This window comes from Canis lupus, chromosome 10 (assembly GCF_003254725.2).
Source record: "Canis lupus dingo isolate Sandy chromosome 10, ASM325472v2, whole genome shotgun sequence".
NCBI classification, from domain to species: domain Eukaryota; kingdom Metazoa; phylum Chordata; class Mammalia; order Carnivora; family Canidae; genus Canis; species Canis lupus.
The window spans coordinates 38,333,039-38,354,843 of record NC_064252.1 but is presented as its reverse complement, the minus strand read 5'-3'; the positions used below and the strand labels follow the sequence as shown (position 1 = coordinate 38,354,843).

Genomic DNA, 21,805 nt, shown 5'->3' with positions numbered 1-21,805 from the left:
TCCCTGCACCTACTCCATTTCTTAATTTGATGGTTTTGAAGAACCTGGAAAATGCAGGTTCGGAGGGCTATAGCTGTAATTTGGTTTCAGGAGGTGCACATAGAAGGGAAAAAGAATTTCTCTAGCCAAGTGCTCAGCTCTGGTTCTGGCTGCATTTGCAGAAGAAGCATCAAAAAATGAGTAAGGTGCTTGCAGTTAATTAATGCCCTGCTTCCTAATGGAAAACACTTAAGTAAATAGCACTGGAGAACCCTTGAACTCCCCTCCAGTTCCACGCTCTGTGCGCTTTCATGAAACAACCCCATCTCCATGACAACCAAGGAACCTTCTTTAAAACTCAGCTCAGATGGCATCCTTTGTGAGACACCAGCTCCGGGAAGCCCTGGGCACAGGAATATGGCCTCTATTTCATGCTCCCGTTTACCTGACCCATGGATTATGTTCTGTGACTTACCTATGTGCCTGCCTTTCTCCCCCAGGCTGTGAATCCAAGAAGTTTGGTAGGGGCCCATTCTTCTTTCTTCGATGCATTCTACAGTATCCCATGTATTTAGGAGTAGGTTCCCAACAATTGTTTGTTGATGGAAGGAAATAAGGAAGAAGGGGAGGGAGGATAGGTGCAGAGGAGAAAGGAAGGGAGGAGTGGAGGAAGGAAGCAAGGAAGGGAAAACATATGGCTCCGAGAATGTCAGTGAATGTGAAAGCAGCTCAAACCACTGTCCCATCTCTTGGAACTCGTGCAACTTCTTGTTATGACCTTTGCTTCCTTCTCTCTCTGAGCCCTGCATCAACATGGTGGGCCTGTGTCCATAATAAGGTTTCTGGTGTAATGTCTGGTGCCTTCATTCTATTCTCAGGTGAGCTGTAGGTAATGCCACCCCAGAAAGGGTCTGGCACCTCATGGGATCATGACTGGGCCTGCTCAGGAGCATGTGGAAGGACCTAGCAAATTATGCCCTCAAGACACTTCTCTGGTTCTGCCCTTTGGGGCCCATGAGTTCCTTCTTGAAGCGTTGCAACATAGAGTGAAATGTGGAAACAGGGCTCAGGGCACGTTCTGGCTTCAGCCATTTCCATGACCTTGGACCAGGTACTTCAGCAACGGTCGTTTCTGCATCTAGAAAGGAGATGGGTGTATAGATCTTTCAGTTCTTTCAGCTCTGAGATTCAGGGGTGTCTTATCAGGCAGGTAAGTGTCAGAATCCTGGAGGCATGATGATAAAGGAGTAAGGGATGCTTTTTCCTGCCAAAACTTCAGGGTGTGGAAGCAGGCAGGGTGGCTTCAGGCTGACCTTGGCTAACCTTCAGCCACTAGGATGAGAGAAAGTTGACCTCTTTATTTTTCACCAGTCCAGTCAAGTAGGCATTCCTTCTTGGATGGTTGGAAGCAGGTGTCTACTTCTGCTATTCACTGGAATGGCTTGGGGACCTTTAGAAAACACTGAGGCCTCTGTTCTACCCAAGATATTCTGATTTAGCCCTTCTTGGCAGGGATGACTCACCCATGAGGCACAGTGCTCGGGGTACACAAAGTGTTTTTATTTGGTTTAGAATCAGAAGAAGAAATTAGCTTTTAGTACAAAGAAAAGGTTTTAATATGTAATATTAATATATTTGTCTTTATACCAATGCAGCAATAAAATATGATTTCAGTATATTTTTAGAGGAAAAGGACCTTGAAAATCATAGCATGGCCCTGGGCAGAGGTACCCATGTGGCATCATGAAGTTTAAAATCTTCTCAGGTGGTGCTAATGTGCAGCCAGGGTTGAAAACCAATGGCTTAAAGGGTACCCAAGTGGCTTTCTATCCTTACATATCTCTAACTGGCCTCCCAACACCTGGCCAGAATTTACAGTTTTAGAAAAATTGAAGTTAATTTAAATTCCTAGATTTTCAATTAAATTGAAAATCTGTCTCTAGGAGTCATCACTCAAATACTTTTTGAATGTGGCAGTTACTGGTGATGAGCAGGCCATGAACAGGTGCATATTGGTGCGTGGATAGAGGAAGGTAATTCTGCTGGTGGAACCACAGACACAAGGTGTCTCTGGGTACCTGGGGGTATCTGGATGGGCTGGGAGGGGGTGCTGATGGAGATGAGCCCACACGGCCACCCGGATAGCAGATGGGTCTTCCTGCATGTGTGGGGCCCAGGGATTTCCAAGTTCTTCATTTGTACTTGATCTCATTTGACTTTACAACACCACCAAGGCAGGAAGAGCTATCCTCACTACCTCATTTATAAAGTTGGTGCTGGCCGTACATCACAACAGGTGCCTGCTTCAAACCACCACCAGATGCTGGGACCACCCACCATGGCAGGTGATGTACTGTCACCCCCAGAATTTTGCTGACTTACAACCCTGAATCTGAACCAAACCGAATGCTAGTGTCACCCTGTGTTTGGGAGGAAAATGGAAGTATTTAATTTTCGCCAGGTTTTCAAGGCCTTCCATTGAACTTTGCCATCACTTCCGTAATTATACAGTGATGCCAGAGCATCCATATCTGAAATGCTCAGGTGCAAGAGACAACAGGTGACCTTTTTTTTTTTTTTTAATATTGTATTTACTTATTCATGAGAGACACTGAGAGAGAGGCAGAGACACAGGAAGAGGGAGAAGCAGGCTCCCTGCATGGAGCCTGATGCAGGACTGGATCCCAGGACCCCAGGATCACAACCTGAGCCAAAGGCAGACGCTCAACCACTGAGCCACCCAGATGGCCCAACAGGTAACTTTTTGTCCTCTCTTTGGGAACAAGTTCAATGGCTGTGTTTTGGAAGCCACTCCAGAGTACAGGACCACAGAAGCACCTGTTGGCTTCCTGAGGGGCCCAGAGAGTGTAAACACTGACCACTATCCCCTCCTTCCCACTGCTCCAATAAAAAAGAAAAATAAGTAAAAGGGACACTGTTTGCTAAACTGGAGATCAACAATCTTGATCCTCCCTCCTGGCAAGACTAAATTGGCTTTACTCCATTAGCCAGCATGGAAACTTTTACAGTGGAGAGAAAGTACAGAGAAAAAAATACTTTTTTTTTTTTTAATTTAAGGAATGAGCATGAAACATTAAGAGATCAATGCAATACTATTCCAAAGATCTGAGAGCTTCATTAAAACAAAACAAGACAGAACATGTATATTTGGGTAAATCTCTTATCAAGAGAGGGGAAAAATGATCACTGTTTTAGAAGGAAACAAATGTACTATTTTTTTAAAGATTGTATTTATTTATTCATGAGATACACCGAGAGAGAGGCAGAAGGAGAGGCAGGCTCCATGCAGGGAGCCCGATGTGGGACTCACTCCCAGGACTCCAGGATCACAACCTAAGCCAAAGACGCTCAACCACTAGGCCACCCAGGCATCCCCAAATGTACTATTTTAGCCAGTAAGATATGTTACTTGGTCAATCTTTAAGACAGTGGTCCCCATTTTATTTTGAACACCAATCTTATTATTCAAAATGTCTGAGCAGGTCTCCCCATCATTTATTTAGAAGGTATTCATGAGGGCAGCCCCTGTGGCGCAGCGATTTGGCGCTGCCTTCAGCCCGGGGTGTGATCCTGGACACCCGGGATCGAGTCCCACGTTGGGCTCCCTGCATGGAGCCTGCTTCTCCCTCTGCCTCTCTCTCTCTCTCTCTCTCTGTGTGTGTGTCTCTCATGAATAAATAAATAGAATCTTAAAAAAAAAAAAAGGTATACATGAGTGTTTCTACACATATCTCTTATGTACACTGTAAAACCTACAAAAAGAGAAATTAAAAAAGTAAAATTAAAAATAAATATGAGTTCAGATGTTCTTTCACAGGCCCCTGTGGAGAGTCTGGCACTCCCCAGGGTGCGCCCCCTGGCTTGGAAACCACCTGGAGACACCGAACGAGCCCAGTGGGTCTACCGAGGACGGCTGCAACAGCTCTCTCACGTCTTTGCTAGAAACATGGGACATGTGGATACACATTTAGCAAGAAGATGTTGTTAGGGCAAGACAAGCCACTTCCAGTTTCCAGTCCAGCATGTAAGGAGCTCAGATGTCTTTATTCTAACAAGTAAAATGCTGAATTAACTGAAAAATCAGCATCTCTTCTTAGATTCATCACAAAAGTGAGCTTGCCCAGGAAAGCACTGCCCCCAAGGTTGGAGATAAATAGTCTCCTACAGAGAATCACAACTTATCAGAGCAAATATCCATGAGCAGAAACCTCTATGGAAACCAGTGCAGAGGTAGGAGAACCTAAACCGGAACTGGCGAATTTCTGGAGGCTCAGGGTGGCCAAACCTGAGAGATAAAAAGTCCAGGAGGACCCACGATGAGGGAGTGCCACACTTCTGTGTGTTTTACCTCCTAGATACCTACCAGATACTCACAGTGAAGATCAAAGAAAAACACCCTCCTGCTGCCAGCAGGGGGAGGGGAAAAGGAACCATTCTGAAATATAGAGCATTCTGTTCTTCCCCAAAGTCTTACCCCCTAGAGAAACTAGTTACCCAGAGCCTAACCTGCTGGCGTTTTATCAGAGCCTAAGCACCCTGGGGGAAGTCAATGCCCAACTCCAGCCCTCTCCAGCCATGCTATCCCACCTAAGAGGAGGCAGTAATAAAGATGAGGGGCATAGGCTCATCAAAAGACTGAGACTCCATTGTAGGACTGGAGAGCATTTCCCCTTCTCCGTACCCATGTAACTAAAGGTCTTTTTACAGCAGGTCCTTGTACCCAGTACATCATGCCTGCCTGGCTACACAAAACTACAAGGCACACTTCAAGGCAAAAAAAAAAACGAAATTTGAAGAGATTGAACAAGCATCAGAATGAGAGTCACATACTGCAGGGATGTTGGAATTACCAGACCAGAAATTTTTTGAAACTATGGTTAATATGCTAAAAGGTTTTAAATGGGAAAAGTAGGCAATGTGCAAGAAAGTTGGATAATGTAAGCAGGAAGACGAAAACTAAGAAAATTTCAAGAAGAAATGCCATAGGTCAGAAACATAGTAACAGAAATGAATTCTTTTGATGGACTCATTTGTAGAGTGGAACCAGCAGAGGGAAGAATCTCTGAGCTTGAGGATTTGATGACAGAAACTTCCAGACTGAAAAGCAAAGAGAAAAAGGACTGAAAACACAGAAGAAACTATCCAAGGACTATGGGACAACACAAAAGGTACACACACACAATAAGAATACCAGAAGGAGGAGAAAGAGAGAAAGGAACAGAAGAAATATTTGCAGCAATTACAACTGAGAATTTCTCCAATTAGTGTCAGCAGATAAACCACCAATGCTCAGAGAACATTAGGGAGGAAAAATACCAAAAGCAAAATAAAACAAAATAAAATAAAAACCACACTGCTGGGCAAGTCATATTCAAACCTCAGAAAACCAAATATAAAGGGAAATATCTTGAAGACCGCCAGAGGAAAAACCAGATCACCTAGAGGACCAAAGATAAGAATTACATCTGACTTTTCCTCAGAAATCATGCAAGCAGGAAGAAAATGGAGTGTATTATTTGAAGTTTTGAGAAAGAGAGAAAAAACAACCTAGAATTTTTTACCCTGTGAAATTACCCTTCAAAATGAAAGAGAAATAAAGACTTTCTCAAACAAAAATTGGGTGGGTTGTATCCAGTAGACTTTCTCAGGAGTATGGCTTCCTTACTAAGGTATTTGGGGGATGGAGTATTAGTTTTGAAGCCATATTAGTTTTGAGTATATCTTGTCCTAACTCGCTATAGTTTTTTTTTTCCTTTTAAAGATTTTATTTGTTTATTCATGAGACACACAGAGAGAGGGGCAGAGACATAGGCAGAGGGAGAAGCAGGCTCCATGCAGCGAGCCCGATGTGGGCTCCATCCCAGGACCCTGGGATCATGACCTGAGCCAAAGGCAGACGCTCAACCACTAAGCCACCCAGGTGCCCCTGGTTGTGGTTTTTTAAAACCAATTTTTAAAAAATAGCATGACAAGAAGTGGCTAAACAAAAGTAGAAGTGAACTAGCTGGATATGCTTCCTGTTTGCTCACATCCAGAATTAAAGAAGTGAGAAAACTAACACTGATATTTTCAGGGGGTGGGTGGTGTCATCCTAAGGCCAAGAATTACACCATTCATTTTACATGTCTTAGAAGATGGAATAATGCAAAGTAGCAGCTGTTATTTTCCCCATATTACCTACAGGGAATGGAGACATCTTAGTGGGTAGTAGAGCAGGATTTGAACCCAGAAGCATTGTAATCTATGAAGAAGCAATCCACCTGCAGCCCTTGCCACAAGAAAATGTCAAGGGATGTCCCACCAGGCAGAGTCCTGAGTCCCTTGCATTTTAGACCAAGAACAGAAAAAGCAAAATAACTGCTTGGAGCACATGAGAAATAAAAATCCTCCTTGTTTACTGCTATGATCTGAACGTGTGTGTCTGTCACCATCCCCCAAGTTTATGTTTTGAAGCCTACCCCCAAGAGGATGGCACCTGGAGGTAGGACATTTGAGAAGTGATCAGATTGTGAGGGTAGAGCCCTGCTGAATGGGATTAGTGCCCTCAGCAAAGAGATCACATACAGCTCCCTCGCCCCTCCTGCCATGTGAGGGAAAAGTGGGAAGGTGGCCACCTGTTTGGTTCCTTTGCGCTGCTATAACAAAATACTGCAGACTGGATGTCTTACAAACCATCAGAATTTCTCTCTCTGGAGGCTGGAGTTTTGAGGCTGGGGCGACAGCATGGGCAGGCGGGGGCCCTCTTCCAGGCTGCAGACTTGTTGTAACACACTGGGCATCAGGTGTCTAACACGTGATTTGGGGGACGGGTGGGGAACACAAACATTCAGATCTATGAATGAGGAAATGGGCACCAGATCTGCTGACACCTTGATCTTGAACTTCAAGATCTTGAGCCTCCAGAACTGTGAGAAAAAAATGTGCTTTTCAAGTGAGCCAGTTTATAGTATTTTTTTGCCATAGTCGCCCTTATGTGCTAGGACACTCACCTCACCACAACCTGGCTCAGGGGAGAGCCTGGAGGTGTCCCTGTGTAATGTGCAGGAGGCAGCAAAATAGATTGTCCATCCCCTCTCCACACTCGGCTCCATTGTCCGTGGCAACAGTTTCTCAGGAGAGATCTGAGGCCAAAGCCTCACATTCCTCCCCAACCAAAGCCCTGAAGGTGGGTCATGGGTGGGCAACAGGAGACTGGGGTATGTTTGGGGCTCAAACAGAGTGATTTGGGTTTTTTGCTTTTGTGTTTTTTTAGGAGGAAAATGAAACTAAGGAAAGTTAGATGATGAGAGGTTGTAACACGGTTTGAATTAAGGGGTGGTGGAAGGGGAGGTGGGCAGGGGGTGGGGTTGACTGGGTGATGGGCACTGAGGGGGGCACTTGATGGGATGGATGAGCACTGGGTGTTATTCTATATGTTGGCAAATTGAACACCAATAAAAAATAAATTTATAAAAAAAAGAATAAAAAAGAAAAGAAACGATGAATACCCACCATTTGCTTCAATGTAGATGGAACTGGAGGGTATTATGCTGAGTGAAGTAAGTCAATCGGAGAGGGACGATCATTATATGGTTTCACTTGTATGGGGAATATAAGAAATAGTGAAAAGGATTATAGCGGAATGGAGAGAAAACGAGTGGGAAAAATTAGAGAGGATGACAAAACATGAGAGACTCCTAACTCTGGAAATGAACAAGGAGTAGTGGAAGGGAGGCGGGTGGAGGAATGGGCACTGAGGAGGGCACTTGACGGGATGTTATAATATATGTTGGCAAATCAAACTTCAATAAAAAAATTAAAAACAAAAAACAAAACAAAACAAAACAAAAGACTTACACTAATACTCCCATGTTCTAATGCATGTCTTCTCTCCGATGGCACATCTGGTGGCTCTTTCTATGCCAGAAGAAAGAACCAGACTTGAAAGCAGAAATCTTGCTGTAGTTTACTTGGCAGCAAAACCTGAGCTGAAATGATGTAAGGCTGTTCTTGGTTTCCATTGGCCCCATTGACTGTGAATAGACATCCCTTTCCTGCAGCAATATCCGTGGATTTGAAGACAGGCACTGCCCCAGGCCCAGCCCCAGCCAGGGATGCTTTGTAATATAATGTAAGTAGTGACTACTCTTCTAAAAGCCACAATATTCTAGATTCCTTTGCACAGGACCTGTGTTAGCTGAAATGATGTAAGGCCATTTCTGGTTCCCCCCCTCCCAAGACTTTGGCAGGTGAATTTTCCTCTCTTCACTAAACACTGGGGTTACTGAACCTCAAATTGATCCTCTCCCCCATTCTTTCCCAGATGTCTACCAGGTAGGGTTGCAGGATGACCTGTAGTTTCAGTCTCTTGGGTTGTTACCCAGCTGTCTGCACACACCATCATGCCCTGACCAGATGAACATCGACCTCCCTACAGCACACTGGGAAGAAATCAGGGAAGCTGGGGTGAACACCACACCACAGAAAGTGGGAATCTAGACCACAGCGTCTACAGCAAGGCAAGGGCTGTGGACAGGCTGTTCTTCCTCATTCTGGCATCACGTGGGCAGCTGGTGATTCTAATGCTCAGACCAGAAACCAAGGTTGTCTCCCATAAACTTGGCCTCGATAGGCACTATTATTATTAATAAAGATGGTAATATGGTAATTGCAGGATCGTTCGTAATGACAAAACCCCTCCCCCACAATCCTAAGTGATCTTCTAAAGGGGACTGATTAAATAAATCATGAGACACCCATGCAATGGGAAACCAAGCAGTGACCAAAATGAATGATGACATGGGGCAGGCAGTGTGTTGTGGGGCAGTACGCCTCCAGTCCAGCAGGTGTGCAGAAGGAGTTAAGTGTCCTGGAGAAATTAAAGCAGGGGGAGGATAGGGCAGTCATGGTGGGAGAGGATTGGAGTTTTGAATAGAATGATTAGGAAGTGCCTCCCTGAGAAGGCAACATTTGAACAAAGACCTGGAGGAAGTGGAGGGGCAAAGTGTGAACATCCAGGGCCAGATTCATCCCCAGCAGCAGGAACAGCAAGTGCAAAATTCCTCAGACAGAAGCATATTTGAGGGGAAAGCAATAGAGAAAATTTTGGCTTGGTGGTGGGTGGTGAAGTGGAAGGGAACCTCAGGTCTCACTCTGGGAGACAGAGAGCCATTGGGGGGAGACATAGAGCAGAAGAACCCCACCATCTGAGGCTTTAAAAGGGTCACTGCCGGGACGCCTGGATGGCGCAGTGGTTGAGCCAACTGCCTTCGGCTCAGGTCATGAGCCCAGGGTCCTGGGATCGAGTCCTCCATCGGGCTCCTGCAGGGAGCCTGCTTCTCCCTCTGCCTGTATCTCTGCCTCTCTCTGTGTCTCTCATGAATAAATAAATAAAAATCTTCAAATGAATGAATGAATGAATGAATGAGTCACCATGCTTGTGGTATGAGAAAGGACTGTGGTGGGCAAGGCAGAAGCAGGATCTGGTGAACCTTAACCATGTGGGTGGTGTACAGGGGAGATGGGGGGCCAGATTTAACAGGGTTGGGATTTAGCCAGCTGATTGTGACAGATTCAGAGAGGGACAGATTGAGGTGTGTGCAAAGAAAGGGATAATGATTGACACTAGGGTCACTCAGTTCTGGAGAAAAGGAAAGGGAAGAAGAGAAGAAAGAGGCAAGATTGGGGCGCCTGGGTGGCTCAGTGGATTAAGTGGCAGGCTCTTGGTTTTGGCTCAGGTCATGATCCCAGGGTCACAAGATGGAGTCCCTGAGGGCTCTGCATTCAGTGGAGTCTGCTTGTCCCTCTCCCTCCCCCTTGGCTCCTTTCCCCACACTATTCCTCTCCCCACTTGCTCTTTCTCTCTCACTCTCTCTAAAATCAATAAAATCTTAAAAAAAAATAAGAAAAGAAAGAAAGAAAGAAGGAAAGAAAGAAAGAAAGAAAGAAGGAAGGAAGGAAAGAAAGAAAGAAAGAAAGAAAGAAAGAAAGAAAGAAAGAAAGAAAGAAAGAAAGAAAATCAAAGATGGAGGAACAATGGAGGTTGTTGGGATGGATGGTGTCTGTGGATTGTAAGTCCCAGTGGTATTGAGGAGTTGTTGGAATCTGAGTAAGAGAGGACTGAGCAGGAAATAGGCTAGGGTCATTGGAGAATAGAATACCTGAAATTAAGACTATGGACAGCATTGCAGTTTCTGGTGATGTCACTGTCAAGGGCATGACCATGGAGAGAGGGGGTTGAGGAGAGCACAATCATTGAAGGAAGGAAGGTCAAGAACTGACATCCCAGGGTGTGAAGGATTGTACATGTGGATAGATAGTGAGCCAGGAGTCAAAACTTCCTGAAATGAGCATCTCATGACTTAGGAATGAGAGTGGGAAGATGACTGCTTCAAGGACAGCTAATACTAATTCAGGCAGTGACAATTAGCAGGATTGTCATCCGACCCTCTATGATCTCTGCCTCCTGTGGTGTCCTTGTATGATTGCCTCCCATATTGTGCCAGGGTTGGTTGCCTGCATAACCACTAGATTATGGCAGAAATGATGGCATGTCACTGCTAAGATGAGGTTGTAGAGGACACTGAAGCTTCTGTCTTGGTCACTCTTTTTCTTGGAATACTGTCTCTCTGTAAGAATACATGTCAACTACCACGTCATGAGCAGCCCCCATGGTAAGGAAGCAGAGCCTCCTGCCAATGGACACATGATTCCTCTAGCCCCACTCAGGCATTCAGATGACTGCAGCCCCAGCTGATTGCTTGCCTGTAACCTGAGCAGAGATCCTCAGCCAGCACCACTTGGCTGACCCACTCTCAGATTCCTAACCCTCAGAAACTTTATCACATAATAACATTTGCCATCTCCAGCTTCCATGGTTCTATAGTTATTTTGTTCCTACACAAAAGTAGAAAAGTAATTCAGATTTTTATAAGTGTTTCCATAACAAATACCTAAAATATGAGAGGCAGAGGCAATGGGCAGTAGCCAGGGGAACTTTACAGAGAGCATTTGATAAAAGCCTAAACTACTTTGACCAGAATGTTAGAAGAATTTGAATTTGGGGAGACTGCTGTTGAGGGTAAAAAGAAAGGAGGAGAATCTTATTGAATGCTGGAGGGAAGGGGATCTTTGTTACGCAGTGACAGTATTTAGCAGCACTACTGCCTGCAATATGTAGGCAACAAAAAATGCATTTAGTGAACTGGGTGGTGTAACAAAGGAGAACTGAAGGTTCCCCCTGCTTTCTTCTTGCTTCCTATAGTAAAATATGAAAGAAGAGAGAGATACATTGAAGGAAAAGGAGCAAAGGTTTGCTGTTTTTGAAGATTTCCTAGCCTCTCCAGATGGCAATTGATGCTGAAATTAAGAAATGGCTTCTGAGCAAAGATCAAACACAAGGCACTCTCATAAAAGCATATTCCAGAAATAAAAACAGTGTGTGACTCTAAAATCCTTTGTAAAGACCTCAGAAATATCAAAGGTGGTAACTTAGGGTGCCATTCAATCAGAAAAAAAAGGCCCTCTAAAATTTTAAGGGTATGCTTCACAGACTCTTTCAATAATACAATAGAATTTTTAAGAAGCTTACAAGGACTACTCCTCAGCAGAAATCCCAGGTAAAGAAGGACTTCTACTGAAGAGAATTATGGGTGTGGTTTTCATATAAAACCCAATAAGATTCACATGAGACCCACAATGTTGTAAGGGGAATTATAGCTCCAGAAACACCTCCAGCCTGGACTGACACAGTTTAAAATGAAAGAAGATTCAAAATAAAAAGAAGCCTCTGAACCACCACCCCCCAACTTCTAGAAGCAGGGGAAGTTGAGAAAACTGTTCATATTATGTGTCATGCATTACCTGTCATGAAAAAGGTAACTCAGAGGATTGAACGAGGAGCCCAGAGCACAGAACCAAGAGCCACGTTGCTATTTGTGGGCAGGTGCAGGATTAAGTCCTAATCCAGGAACTGGCAACATTTGCTCAGTGGGACTTTAGAATCACTATGGACCAGTGGCTCCTTTGGACTTCCATTTATCCTTTTGGACACAGGCATGTCTAAAAAGTTGTCCTCTGCCTGTCTCCACAAATGTTGGGTATACAAAGGAAAGATAACTTGTCTTTTTATGTCATGGGCTTCTTCTGCACCTGAAATTGATTTTGATGATGAGATTCTGGACTCTGAGCTGATGCTGTAATGGGGTAAGATTGGCGGAGATGAGGTGGGATTAGCAGAGTGTAAGGTGGACATGTGAGATTAACATGTGAGAGGGACGGAAATCACTGGTGACCAAAGGCAGACCGAGGTACCCAATCCTCAAGATGCTCCCAATGACTCCTGCCTCCCAGCAGTCCCCTCACGCACTGTATCAGAGTCAGTCTGTATGACCAGGGAAATACAACCAGAAATGCTGGTATGTTATGTGTGAGACCAGGTTATAAAAGGTACTGAAGCTTCTGACTTCATTGTACTCATCCTCTGTCTCCGCATTCACTCACTCTGGTGGAAACCAGCTACCATAGCTGTTGGGAGCAGCCATCTGCAGACGTTTACATGGGGAGGAACCGAGGCATTTCACCTGCAGTTACCTGAGGGAGTCTATAAGTGAATCATCCAGATCCACTCAAGGCTTCGGATGACTGTAGCCCTAGTCCAGACCTTTACAATGACTCCATGAGAGGTCTCCAAACACAGCTTCCCAAGAACGGCACTCCCAAATTATTGACCTCTCAAACTGTGAGACAGTAAGTGTTTGTTGTCTTCAGATACTTAGTTCCACGTGTAATCTGATATATAGCAGTGGTAATTAGTATGGTGGGATGGCTATTAAAGCTTCTGCCTGGGGAAGTGGAGGCATAGAGAAAATACATTTGGGACTTTTTTCCCAAATGGAAAAAGAAGAAAAAAGTCAAACAAATATTCACAGTTCTGACTGAGAAAGGACACAGGTGAGTATCACTTTTCCACTAAGGTGAGTCAACTGTTGCTCAAAATCCAACAGAAATCTCTTCCCTTAAAAGAGGTGGTGTCCTCGACTTCTCCAAACATCCTGAAGCCAAACTTCAGAAAAGATGCCAGCCTGGGAACAATAATAAGTGAAAGTGATGTTAGGTGTGATGTACAGAAAGAAGAGAAGGTGAGCTTCGGAGTCAGGAAGCCTGGTTCAGCCCCAGCCCCTCATTCACTGGCTCTGTCACACTCATAGTCTCATGTATGCTCAGCCTCTTTGACACAGTGATTGGTTAAAATATCCTGTGGATTGACCTGAAGATAGACACCCAACTGCAGTCCCCCTTCCCTGGCTCATGCACAGATTGAGGGCATTTGATAACGTTAGCCACCTACTCCACCACACCCACCCCGGCCCCTAACTAATTTCTAATATTTCAAGAATACTTTTCTCTTTTTCAGGTTCAGAAGTGTCCATTCCTGGGAAACATCCACCCATCCACCCACCAGTCTATAAACTCAATTGCAGATCACACTTGGTGGTAGTCTAAACCATGCCTGGAACTTAGTAAGTTTTTATGTATTTGCTGAAAGTAAGTGGATAAATGTATGAATTATGTAAACAAAGAATGTGCTTCAGCTATTGTGACTGGTTGTTTACTAAGCCAGCTAATTTAGATCCAGAAGGTAAATTATCCATTAGGCAAATTTCAACATTTATTCAGGTTTAGTTACTGGTGAATGTGGAAGTAGGGCTTAGAAGTCGGGTCTCTTGTGGTCTAAGGCAGTTTTCCTCATTGTATGATAAAGAATTTGTCTGGTCTTTGTCCCTAGGAGGAAGCTTCTAGGCCCTTGGGACTTTCCAAGTCATAACAGTATTTTTGTTATTTGTGGTGGACTCCAGGGACCATGCCTGAGTTCCTTCTACGATGGCTCAGAAAATAAAAAGAAAAAAAAAAAGAAAAAAAATAATAAGATGGTTCAGAACAAAAGGCTGGTCATGCCTGAACCAGCAACCAGGTTTTCAGAGCTTTAGGACCTTGAACTAGATAATATTAGCCCCACCTTCAGGGAGATTGAGTTCAATCATGTGCTCAATGATTTAAACAATCATGTCTACTTTATGAAACCAGGATAAAAACTCTGGACACAATCTCCATTAAGCTTCCTGGTTACACGCATCCATGTGCTCGGACAGTAGTGTACCTTGATTCCATGAGGAGAGGACACAGAAGCTCCACATTTGGCATCCTTCCAGACCTCACCTATGGATCTCTTCTTCTGACTGACCCTGATTTATATCCTTCATTATAAACTGAATTGTAGATATATAGTGCTGTCTTGAGTTCTGTGAGTCGTTCTAGTGAATTATCAAACCTGAGAGGATCATGAGAACCCTCTGAATTTATAGCCAGTTGGTCATAAGCTTGGGTGGCCGGAAAACTCTGGAACTTGTGCCTGAAGGAAGGGAAGTATTCCTGGGGATTGTGTCCTTAAACCTGTGCAGTCTGTCCTAACTTGGGTCGGTTACTGACAGAACTGCATTGCAGTGTTGCACGCCTACTAATGTAGGGATGCAACAGATGAGCTATTTTTTTTGAAACTAACCTTGTATAAGCTACCTAAATAAGCTCAGATAGGCACATATAAGCAATTTTTAATACATGTGCAAGTCGCAATATTTGAAGGAAAAAGATGCTAGGAGTGAATTTATCAGCAAACCCAAGGTTTCCAAAATGAAGGGTTATAGAAATTCAGCCAGTATAACATTGTAGATAAAGATGTGGACTAACTAATATCAATAATGCATGAGGGGAACCTGGGTGGCTCAGTGGTTGAGCATCTGCCTTTGGCTCAGGTCGTGATCCCGGGGTCCTCGGATCGAGTCCCTCATTGGGCTCCTTGCATGGAGCCTGCTTCTCCCTCTGCCTGTATCTCTGTCTCTCTCTGTGTCTTTCATGAATAAATAAATAGATTTTTAAAAATAATAATAATTATTACATATCGAGATGTTAAAAATGGTAGCCAATTTAGCGTTCTAGTAAGTTCATTTGTGCTCAATTAAAATTTTACATTATTGGAATCCCTAAGCCAAAATTATTTTTTCCAGTTTATGTGCTTATTAATTTATTTGTTTTTATATTATTTCAACCTGTTTCTTTAAGAAAATATTCATGAGGTTATTGAAGTCACTAAAGGCTTAGCATTGCACACAAAAAAGTACAAATTAGTCATGATCCCTGGTAGGATGTTAGCCTTTGGAGATTTGGAAATCCTTTATTCTATTAGAGCCCTCGTCTTTCAGCATTTGGTTTGATTTTCTCAGATGTGACAGGGCAGAGGACCCCTACAGAGAAGGCTGGGCTAAAAGATAGGGACCTACTCTTTAGCCAAGGAGAACCTGGGCCCAGCAGATGGCCTCGCCTTCTCAAGAGTCTATGGCTCCAAGTTGGGTGACCCCTGCCCTCCCTCAGGGGGATGACATGGAAGGCACTCAGCCCTGGAGTCTTGCTCCGTCCTTTGTGATGGCTGGTGTTGCCAGACAAAGTCCCAACACCCTAACTCATCTGTACCCTCGAGTCGAGAACACTTTCACATGGAAAGGGCCCACATGACAGAATTAGCGAACATTATCTGACCCACAGGGTATGTTGCAGAGTCTTTTCTGCAGTTTGGGTTTGCTTTTGCTTTTAAATCACGTGGCAAAGAACAAAAGGAACCTCTTCAAAGGGCCAGCAACAGTCTTTTTTGCTTCGTAAATAATTTGTCAATGAAACTACAGGTGGGAAAGATATATTTTGCCTGACTCGAGTGCCTTGGAAATTGAGAACTTGTGTGTACAGAGGCTTTGAACTCTCCAGGAGAGCGAGGAGGAGCAGGAACGTCTCATTTCCAAGGCCCGTTAGAGCAGAAAATGCAATCCCTCCCAGGCCCTCCATCTGTCAGGTAGGCTGGTTTTCACCCCTCCCCTCTCGTGCCTTCCTGCTGCCCTTGGCTCAGGATTCTCCAGTCTTTGCCCTCACCCTGTGTGCCCACCTTGCTCTCTCCCCATCATCAGAGGATGGCAATTGTAAGTGAGCATGAGAGTCTCCTGGCCATGGCAGGGCTAGTGGTAGGTCCTCAGCAAGCCATGTGGTCCCGCCCCAGGCTCAGGCTTTCTTGTTGAGATCTCCCTCCACCTTTCTCCTAGGTCCTCAGCTTGGTCACTTCACTCATGTTGAACATATTTCATCGTCCTGTTCTCCCCCAGTTGTTTTGTATGTTCCTACATTTCCTAGATTGAAGCTAGCCATACATTCCCACTGACCCTGAAACACATTTCCATTCTTCTTCTTGGTCTGATCAAGTATTCCTGAGGGCAGTGTGGTATTTTACCCCAGCGTGAGACATCCGAATGTTCATAAATAGCTCTCTACCCACCAAAGGAGCCCAGTCATGGCAAAGCCCTTGGAAAATAATACTTCTTTTTTTTTCCTTCCTCGGGTTCATCTCTGTTTATTTTATCAAAACAAAACTAAAAATCGCCATTCAAAATATTTGAGAAGAAAATAACACTTCTTTCTCCAAATTCTGTGGTTTATTTTCTCAGAGAAATAAAGACCGATTCACTGCTGCACTTTTGTAAACCAAGTAGTGTAAGCTATTCATTTGCTCAAACAACAGCAACAACAACGTTTGTTATGATTATTTTTGAGGGTTTCCTCCATGCTCCGCACCAGAATGTAAAGATGAATAACTTCACCCTCTACTCCGGGCCCTAGTGGTCTAATGTAGATGGAGGAGGGGTAACAGGGGAAGCACAAAGCAGCGGGCCGAGGTTCAGAGATCCAGATGCCATGGTGACCTGGGCACAAGGGCCATCTGTCAGTCTGAAGGAGGAGTCAGGAATGAATTTCTGAAATATAAGAGGGAACTAGACAGGAGAGAGGGCTGGAGATGTGGAGGATGCTTTAGGCAGAGTTCAAGGAAGTTCTAGTGGTTTGAGGAAGCAACCACATAGAGTGACAAGTGACTGTGATGAGCTAGGATGGGACATCTCAGGAGTAGCAAGGCCACCATGCCAGACAGGTTTGAAATGGAGTATTCTCGTGGAGAACTTGTGCTCCAGCAGGCTTGGGCATCTCAATGTGTATCCTGGGGTAGGTTCATCTCCTCCTTCCTTGCAGCATCTCTTCATCCCTTTGATCTCTCACTTTTGCCCTCTCTTCTGAGAGGCATCTCACATCTGCAGACCAGTGGCTGACTCCTCTGGTCCTACCCGCATGTGTACTTTGCACAACACAGTCATTGTGCTGCCTAGTCCATCTACTAGCGTCCTTCTAATGAACTTGTGAGCCCCTGTCTTTGTGTCTCCTTCAAGAATAAGTTCTCATCCATCATGAGCCATCACATGAGAGAACCAATCAATTAATTCATACTACAGTACTAAAAACATATGTGACTTTGATGTATTACACATCATCCAAGAATTTTTATTTTCACAATAGGACGAGTGTTGAACTAAAAATGAATCTCCAGAGGTGCAATTTCAGGAGAATATGGCAAGCATCCACTCCTGTCCAAATGAAACCATAAAGGTGAAGATCACTTCTGTCTATAACACTATTCTGGACACATCCTAGGAAGTTTTTATATTGTCTTTTTACTTTTTACTTTATTTTTTTAAAGATTTATTTATTTATTTATTCATGAGAGACACAGACTGAGTGAGAGAGGCAGAGACACAGGCAGAGGTAGAAGCAGGCTCCTTGCAGAGAGCCCCATGCGGGACTCCATCCCGGATTCCGGGATCACGATCTGAGCCGAAGGCAGGCACCCAACCACTAAGCCACCCAGGCATCCCTATATCTTCTTTTTTTAAAAAAAATTTCTGGGCACAATCCTTTTGGAGATGACAGGAAAAATCTTGTTTTGTTTTTGAGAGTCCTAGCTAGTCTCTGGCTAATAGTGATAGTTGTACCAAAAGTTATATTGTCAGTATCATTTCTTTAGAAAGTACTGTGTAGTTCTCAGTATGGGGCTATGGGATGAAGGCTAAAGGGAGACACCCCTTCTGAAAGAAGGGTGCAGGGATTTTTGTTGAAGACTTAGCAGGGGTTTCTGGAAAGGAGAGGAGAGGGTGGTCAGGTAAAGAAGGAACAGATCAGAGGGAATCATTTCCCAGATTAACATGGAAAGAGCAAAGGGTGGAGACGAGACCAATGGTTCAGGCCCAACTGTGGCCACCAGCCCGTTAGGGCACTAGGTGCTGTGGTATGTCTGTGAGCAGCTGTGCCTTCAGTATGGCCTGGTAAGCTGCTGAACAGGATGGCTCACTTCTGAGATATGTAGAGGGTGGCACGAGCTTTAGTAATATATCAACCGCTTGCAGAGAATAATGGGAACCTGCTACAAGAGGTTGGAGATTTATGGTCAATGCAATCTGGAAAATATATAAATCAACCTAGCATCATGAGGCCAAGATACTCCCTGGGGGCTTGGAACTAATCCTCTACACCTGGACACAAAGGTCTAGCTTATTGCATGTTACCTCTGGTATGTGGCATTCTAGCACCTGGAAACCTTCATACGGTTCACGCAGTTAACCGCAGAGGTCAGGAAGATTCTGAAATGTCTTCCAAACCAGTGGACAGAGACAGAATAAAGCACAAGGAAAACATGAAATTTGTTCTACATTTTAAATTCTCTACTTGGGTTTTGTCGGTGTCGAGCTAACATTTGACCTCCTGACATGTGCTAAACCCTACCCTGGGCTCTGTAAGGGATAAGATTGTCTTTCTATCCCCATTGTCTAGCACAGTGTGCGGACACACTGGAGGCCCCATGTTTAGACCCTACCACACCAACTAGAATGGGAAACACAAACTACTTCTATACCTTCACGTTGGCTTTCCTTTTTTAACAATTCAGTGGTTTTGGTATATTCATAGAGTTGTGGAACTATCACTTTTAGAATATTTTCATCATCCCCAAAAGAAACTGTATGCCCCATTTCACCCCAGTTTTTTCTCATCCAGCCCTAGGCAATGACAAATCTACTTTCTATCTCCATAGACTTACCTGTTCTGGACATTTCATATAAATTCAATAACATCATATATGCTCTGTTGGGACTAGCTTCTTGCTTGGTTTAACGTTGAAAACATAAAATTTGAAATTTTCATTCATGTTGTAGCATGTATTGATCCCTCACTTCTTTTCACTGACAAGTAATATTTCACTTGTCTGTATGTACCTTGTTTTGCTTGACCACTCATTGCTTTTGTTTGTTTGGCTTGTTTGTTTGTTTGTATGATTAATGCTGCTATGAAAATTCATGTACAAATTTTTGTGTGGATATGTGTTTTCATTCCTTTTGGATATATTTGGGGATGGGAACAATTTGGGGAAAGGAATTCCTGGGTCACGGTCCCTCTAGGTTTAACCTTTTGAGAAACCACCAGACTATGTTCAAAAATGACTGCACCATTTCACAGCCTCCTCAGCAGTGTCTGAAGGCCTCAATCTCTCCACATCTTCACCAACACTTGTTATAATCTGCCTTTTTGACAATAACCATGCTAGCAGAGGTGAAGTGGCATCTTGGTGGGATTTGCATTTGGATTTCTCTGACGACTAATGCTGTTGAACATCTTTTCTTGGCCTTGTTGGCTATTTCTGTGTCTTCTTTGGAGAAACATCCATTCAGATCCTTTGCTCATTTTTGAAGTTGGGTTTTTTCTTTTCTCTAGTTTTTTCTATTGTATTTTCTATTTTTTCTCCTTTTCTGTGTTTTGTCTTTTCACTTTTTTATGGTACTCACTGAAGCACAGACGTTTTAAGTTCTGAGAAAGAGAAACTCTAATTTATTTTTTCTTCTGTCACTCATCCTTTTGGTATCATATCTAAGAAGGTTCTGCTTGACATTAGGTCGTAGAGATTTGCTCCTGTATTTTCTTCTGAGACATTTATAGTTTTAGCCTTTACATTTAGATTAATGATCCATTTCTGTGTTATGAGATGAAGAAGGGGTCCAACAACATTTGTTTGTATGTGCATATTCAGTGTACCTGTACCATTTGTTGAAATCACTATGCTATCCTTATTGGATTGGATTGTTTTGCCACACTTGTTGAAGATCAGTTGCTGGTTTATTTCTGGACTCCTAGTTCTATTCCATTACTCTATATATCTGCCAGTACCATTCAATATTGATTATCACAGTTTTGTAGTAGGTCTCATAATCATTGTGAGTCCTTCAATTGTTTTCTTCTTTTCCTTTTTTTTTTTTTTTAATTTATGATAGTCACAGAGAGAGAGAGAGAGAGAGGCAGAGACATAGGCAGAGGGAGAAGCAGGCTCCATGCAACCGGAGCCCGACGTGGGATTGATCCCGGGTCTCCAGGATCGCACCCTGGGCCACAGGCAGGCACTAAACCGCTGTGCCACCCAGGGATCCCTGTTTTCTTCTTTTTCAAGATTGTTTTGATTATATAGGGTCCTTTGGATTTCTATATGAATTTTAGAATGACTTGCCATTTTATGCAAATAAGATAGCTAGGATTTTGATAGTGCATTGAATTTCTAGATCAATACAGGGAGTATTACTATCTTAACAATATTAAATCTTCTAATCTACAAAAATTGAAGGTCTTTCTGTTTATTTAAGCCTTATTTAATTTTTCAACACTATTTTGTAGCTTATAGCATGCAAATTTTACTTTTTAATTAAATTTATTCCTATTTTATTCTTTTTGATGCTATTATAGCTTGAAATGTTTTTTTTTTTTTTAAGATTTTACTTATTTATTTGACAGAGAGAGAGGGAGAGAGCACATAGACACAAGCAGGGGCACAGGAGAGGGAGAAGCAGGCTTGCTGCTGAGCAGGGAGCCCAATGTGGGGCTCAATCTCAGGACCCCAGGATCACGACCTGAGCTGAAGGCAGACACTCAACTGATTGAGCCACCCAGGTGCCCTTGAATTGTTTTCTTAATTTTATTTTTGGACAGTTAATTGTTAAAACATAGAACTACAATTAGTTTTTCTGTATTGGTCTTGTAATTTCCACCTTGCTGAACTCATTTACTAGATCTATTAGTTTATTAGTCATGTCTTTTAAAGTCTATATATACAAGAATATGTCCTCTGAAAATAAGGATAGTTTTACTTCTTCCTTTCCAATCTGGATATGTTCATTTCTTTTTCTTGCCTAATTCCTATGGCCTGAAATTCTAGTAGAGTGTTGACTAGAAGTGATGAGAGTGAACGTCCCTTGCCTTATTCTCAATCTTAGGAAACATGTGTGCCTTTAACTACTGAGTATGATGCCAGCTGTGGCTTTTTGGAGATGCTCTGTATTATGTTAAGGAGGATCCCTTCTATTGTTCATTTAGTGAGAGTTTTTATCAGGAATGAATATTGGATTTTGCCAAACATATTTTTGCATCTGTTTGAATTATCATATGTTTTCTTTATCCTATTAATATAGTGTATTAGGTTAATTGATTTTCAAATGTTAAAACAATTTTGCATTCCTGAGATGAACTCCGTTTGGTCATACTGTATACTTTTATTCGTATGTTGCTTGATTCAATTTTCTGAGATTTTGAAAGAATTTTGCATCTTTATCCATAAGGAATAGGATCTGTGGTCATTGTTTGACTTTGACACAAAGTAATGCTGGCTTAATGAAATGAGTTAGGAAATGTTCCCTTCTCTATTTTTGAAAGAGTTTGTGTAGGATTGGTATTATTTCTTTCTTAAATGCTTGATGAAATTCATCAGTGAAGGTACCTAGGTCTGGGTTTTTCTTTGTAGGAAGATTTTAATTACTAATTCAACTCATTTTACTTGATAGAAATCTATTAAATTTTTTGTTTTAGTCAGTTCTTA

General features: G+C 43.0%; 1 long non-coding RNA gene across 4 annotated transcripts in view; it reads left to right on the top strand.

The window, feature by feature from the left end:
• Positions 1-342: 342 nt before the first annotated feature.
• The window catches only part of LOC112675112 (uncharacterized), a 29,964-nt gene continuing 8,501 nt past the window's right edge, over positions 343-21,805 (top strand). Inside the window, exons 1-9 of one of the 4 annotated variants that reach the window (XR_003145757.3) lie at positions 343-500; positions 1,923-2,012; positions 2,214-2,735; positions 7,906-8,110; positions 11,243-11,415; positions 12,496-12,726; positions 12,984-13,118; positions 13,394-13,499; positions 14,065-14,311. This is a non-coding gene — a long non-coding RNA (uncharacterized LOC112675112). Of the gene's footprint in view, positions 501-1,922; positions 2,013-2,213; positions 2,736-7,905; positions 8,111-11,242; positions 11,416-12,495; positions 12,727-12,983; positions 13,119-13,393; positions 13,500-14,064; positions 14,312-21,805 lie in introns of those variants that run through there. The other 3 variants (XR_007413531.1, XR_007413530.1, XR_004803383.2) reach the window with 3 other exon arrangements.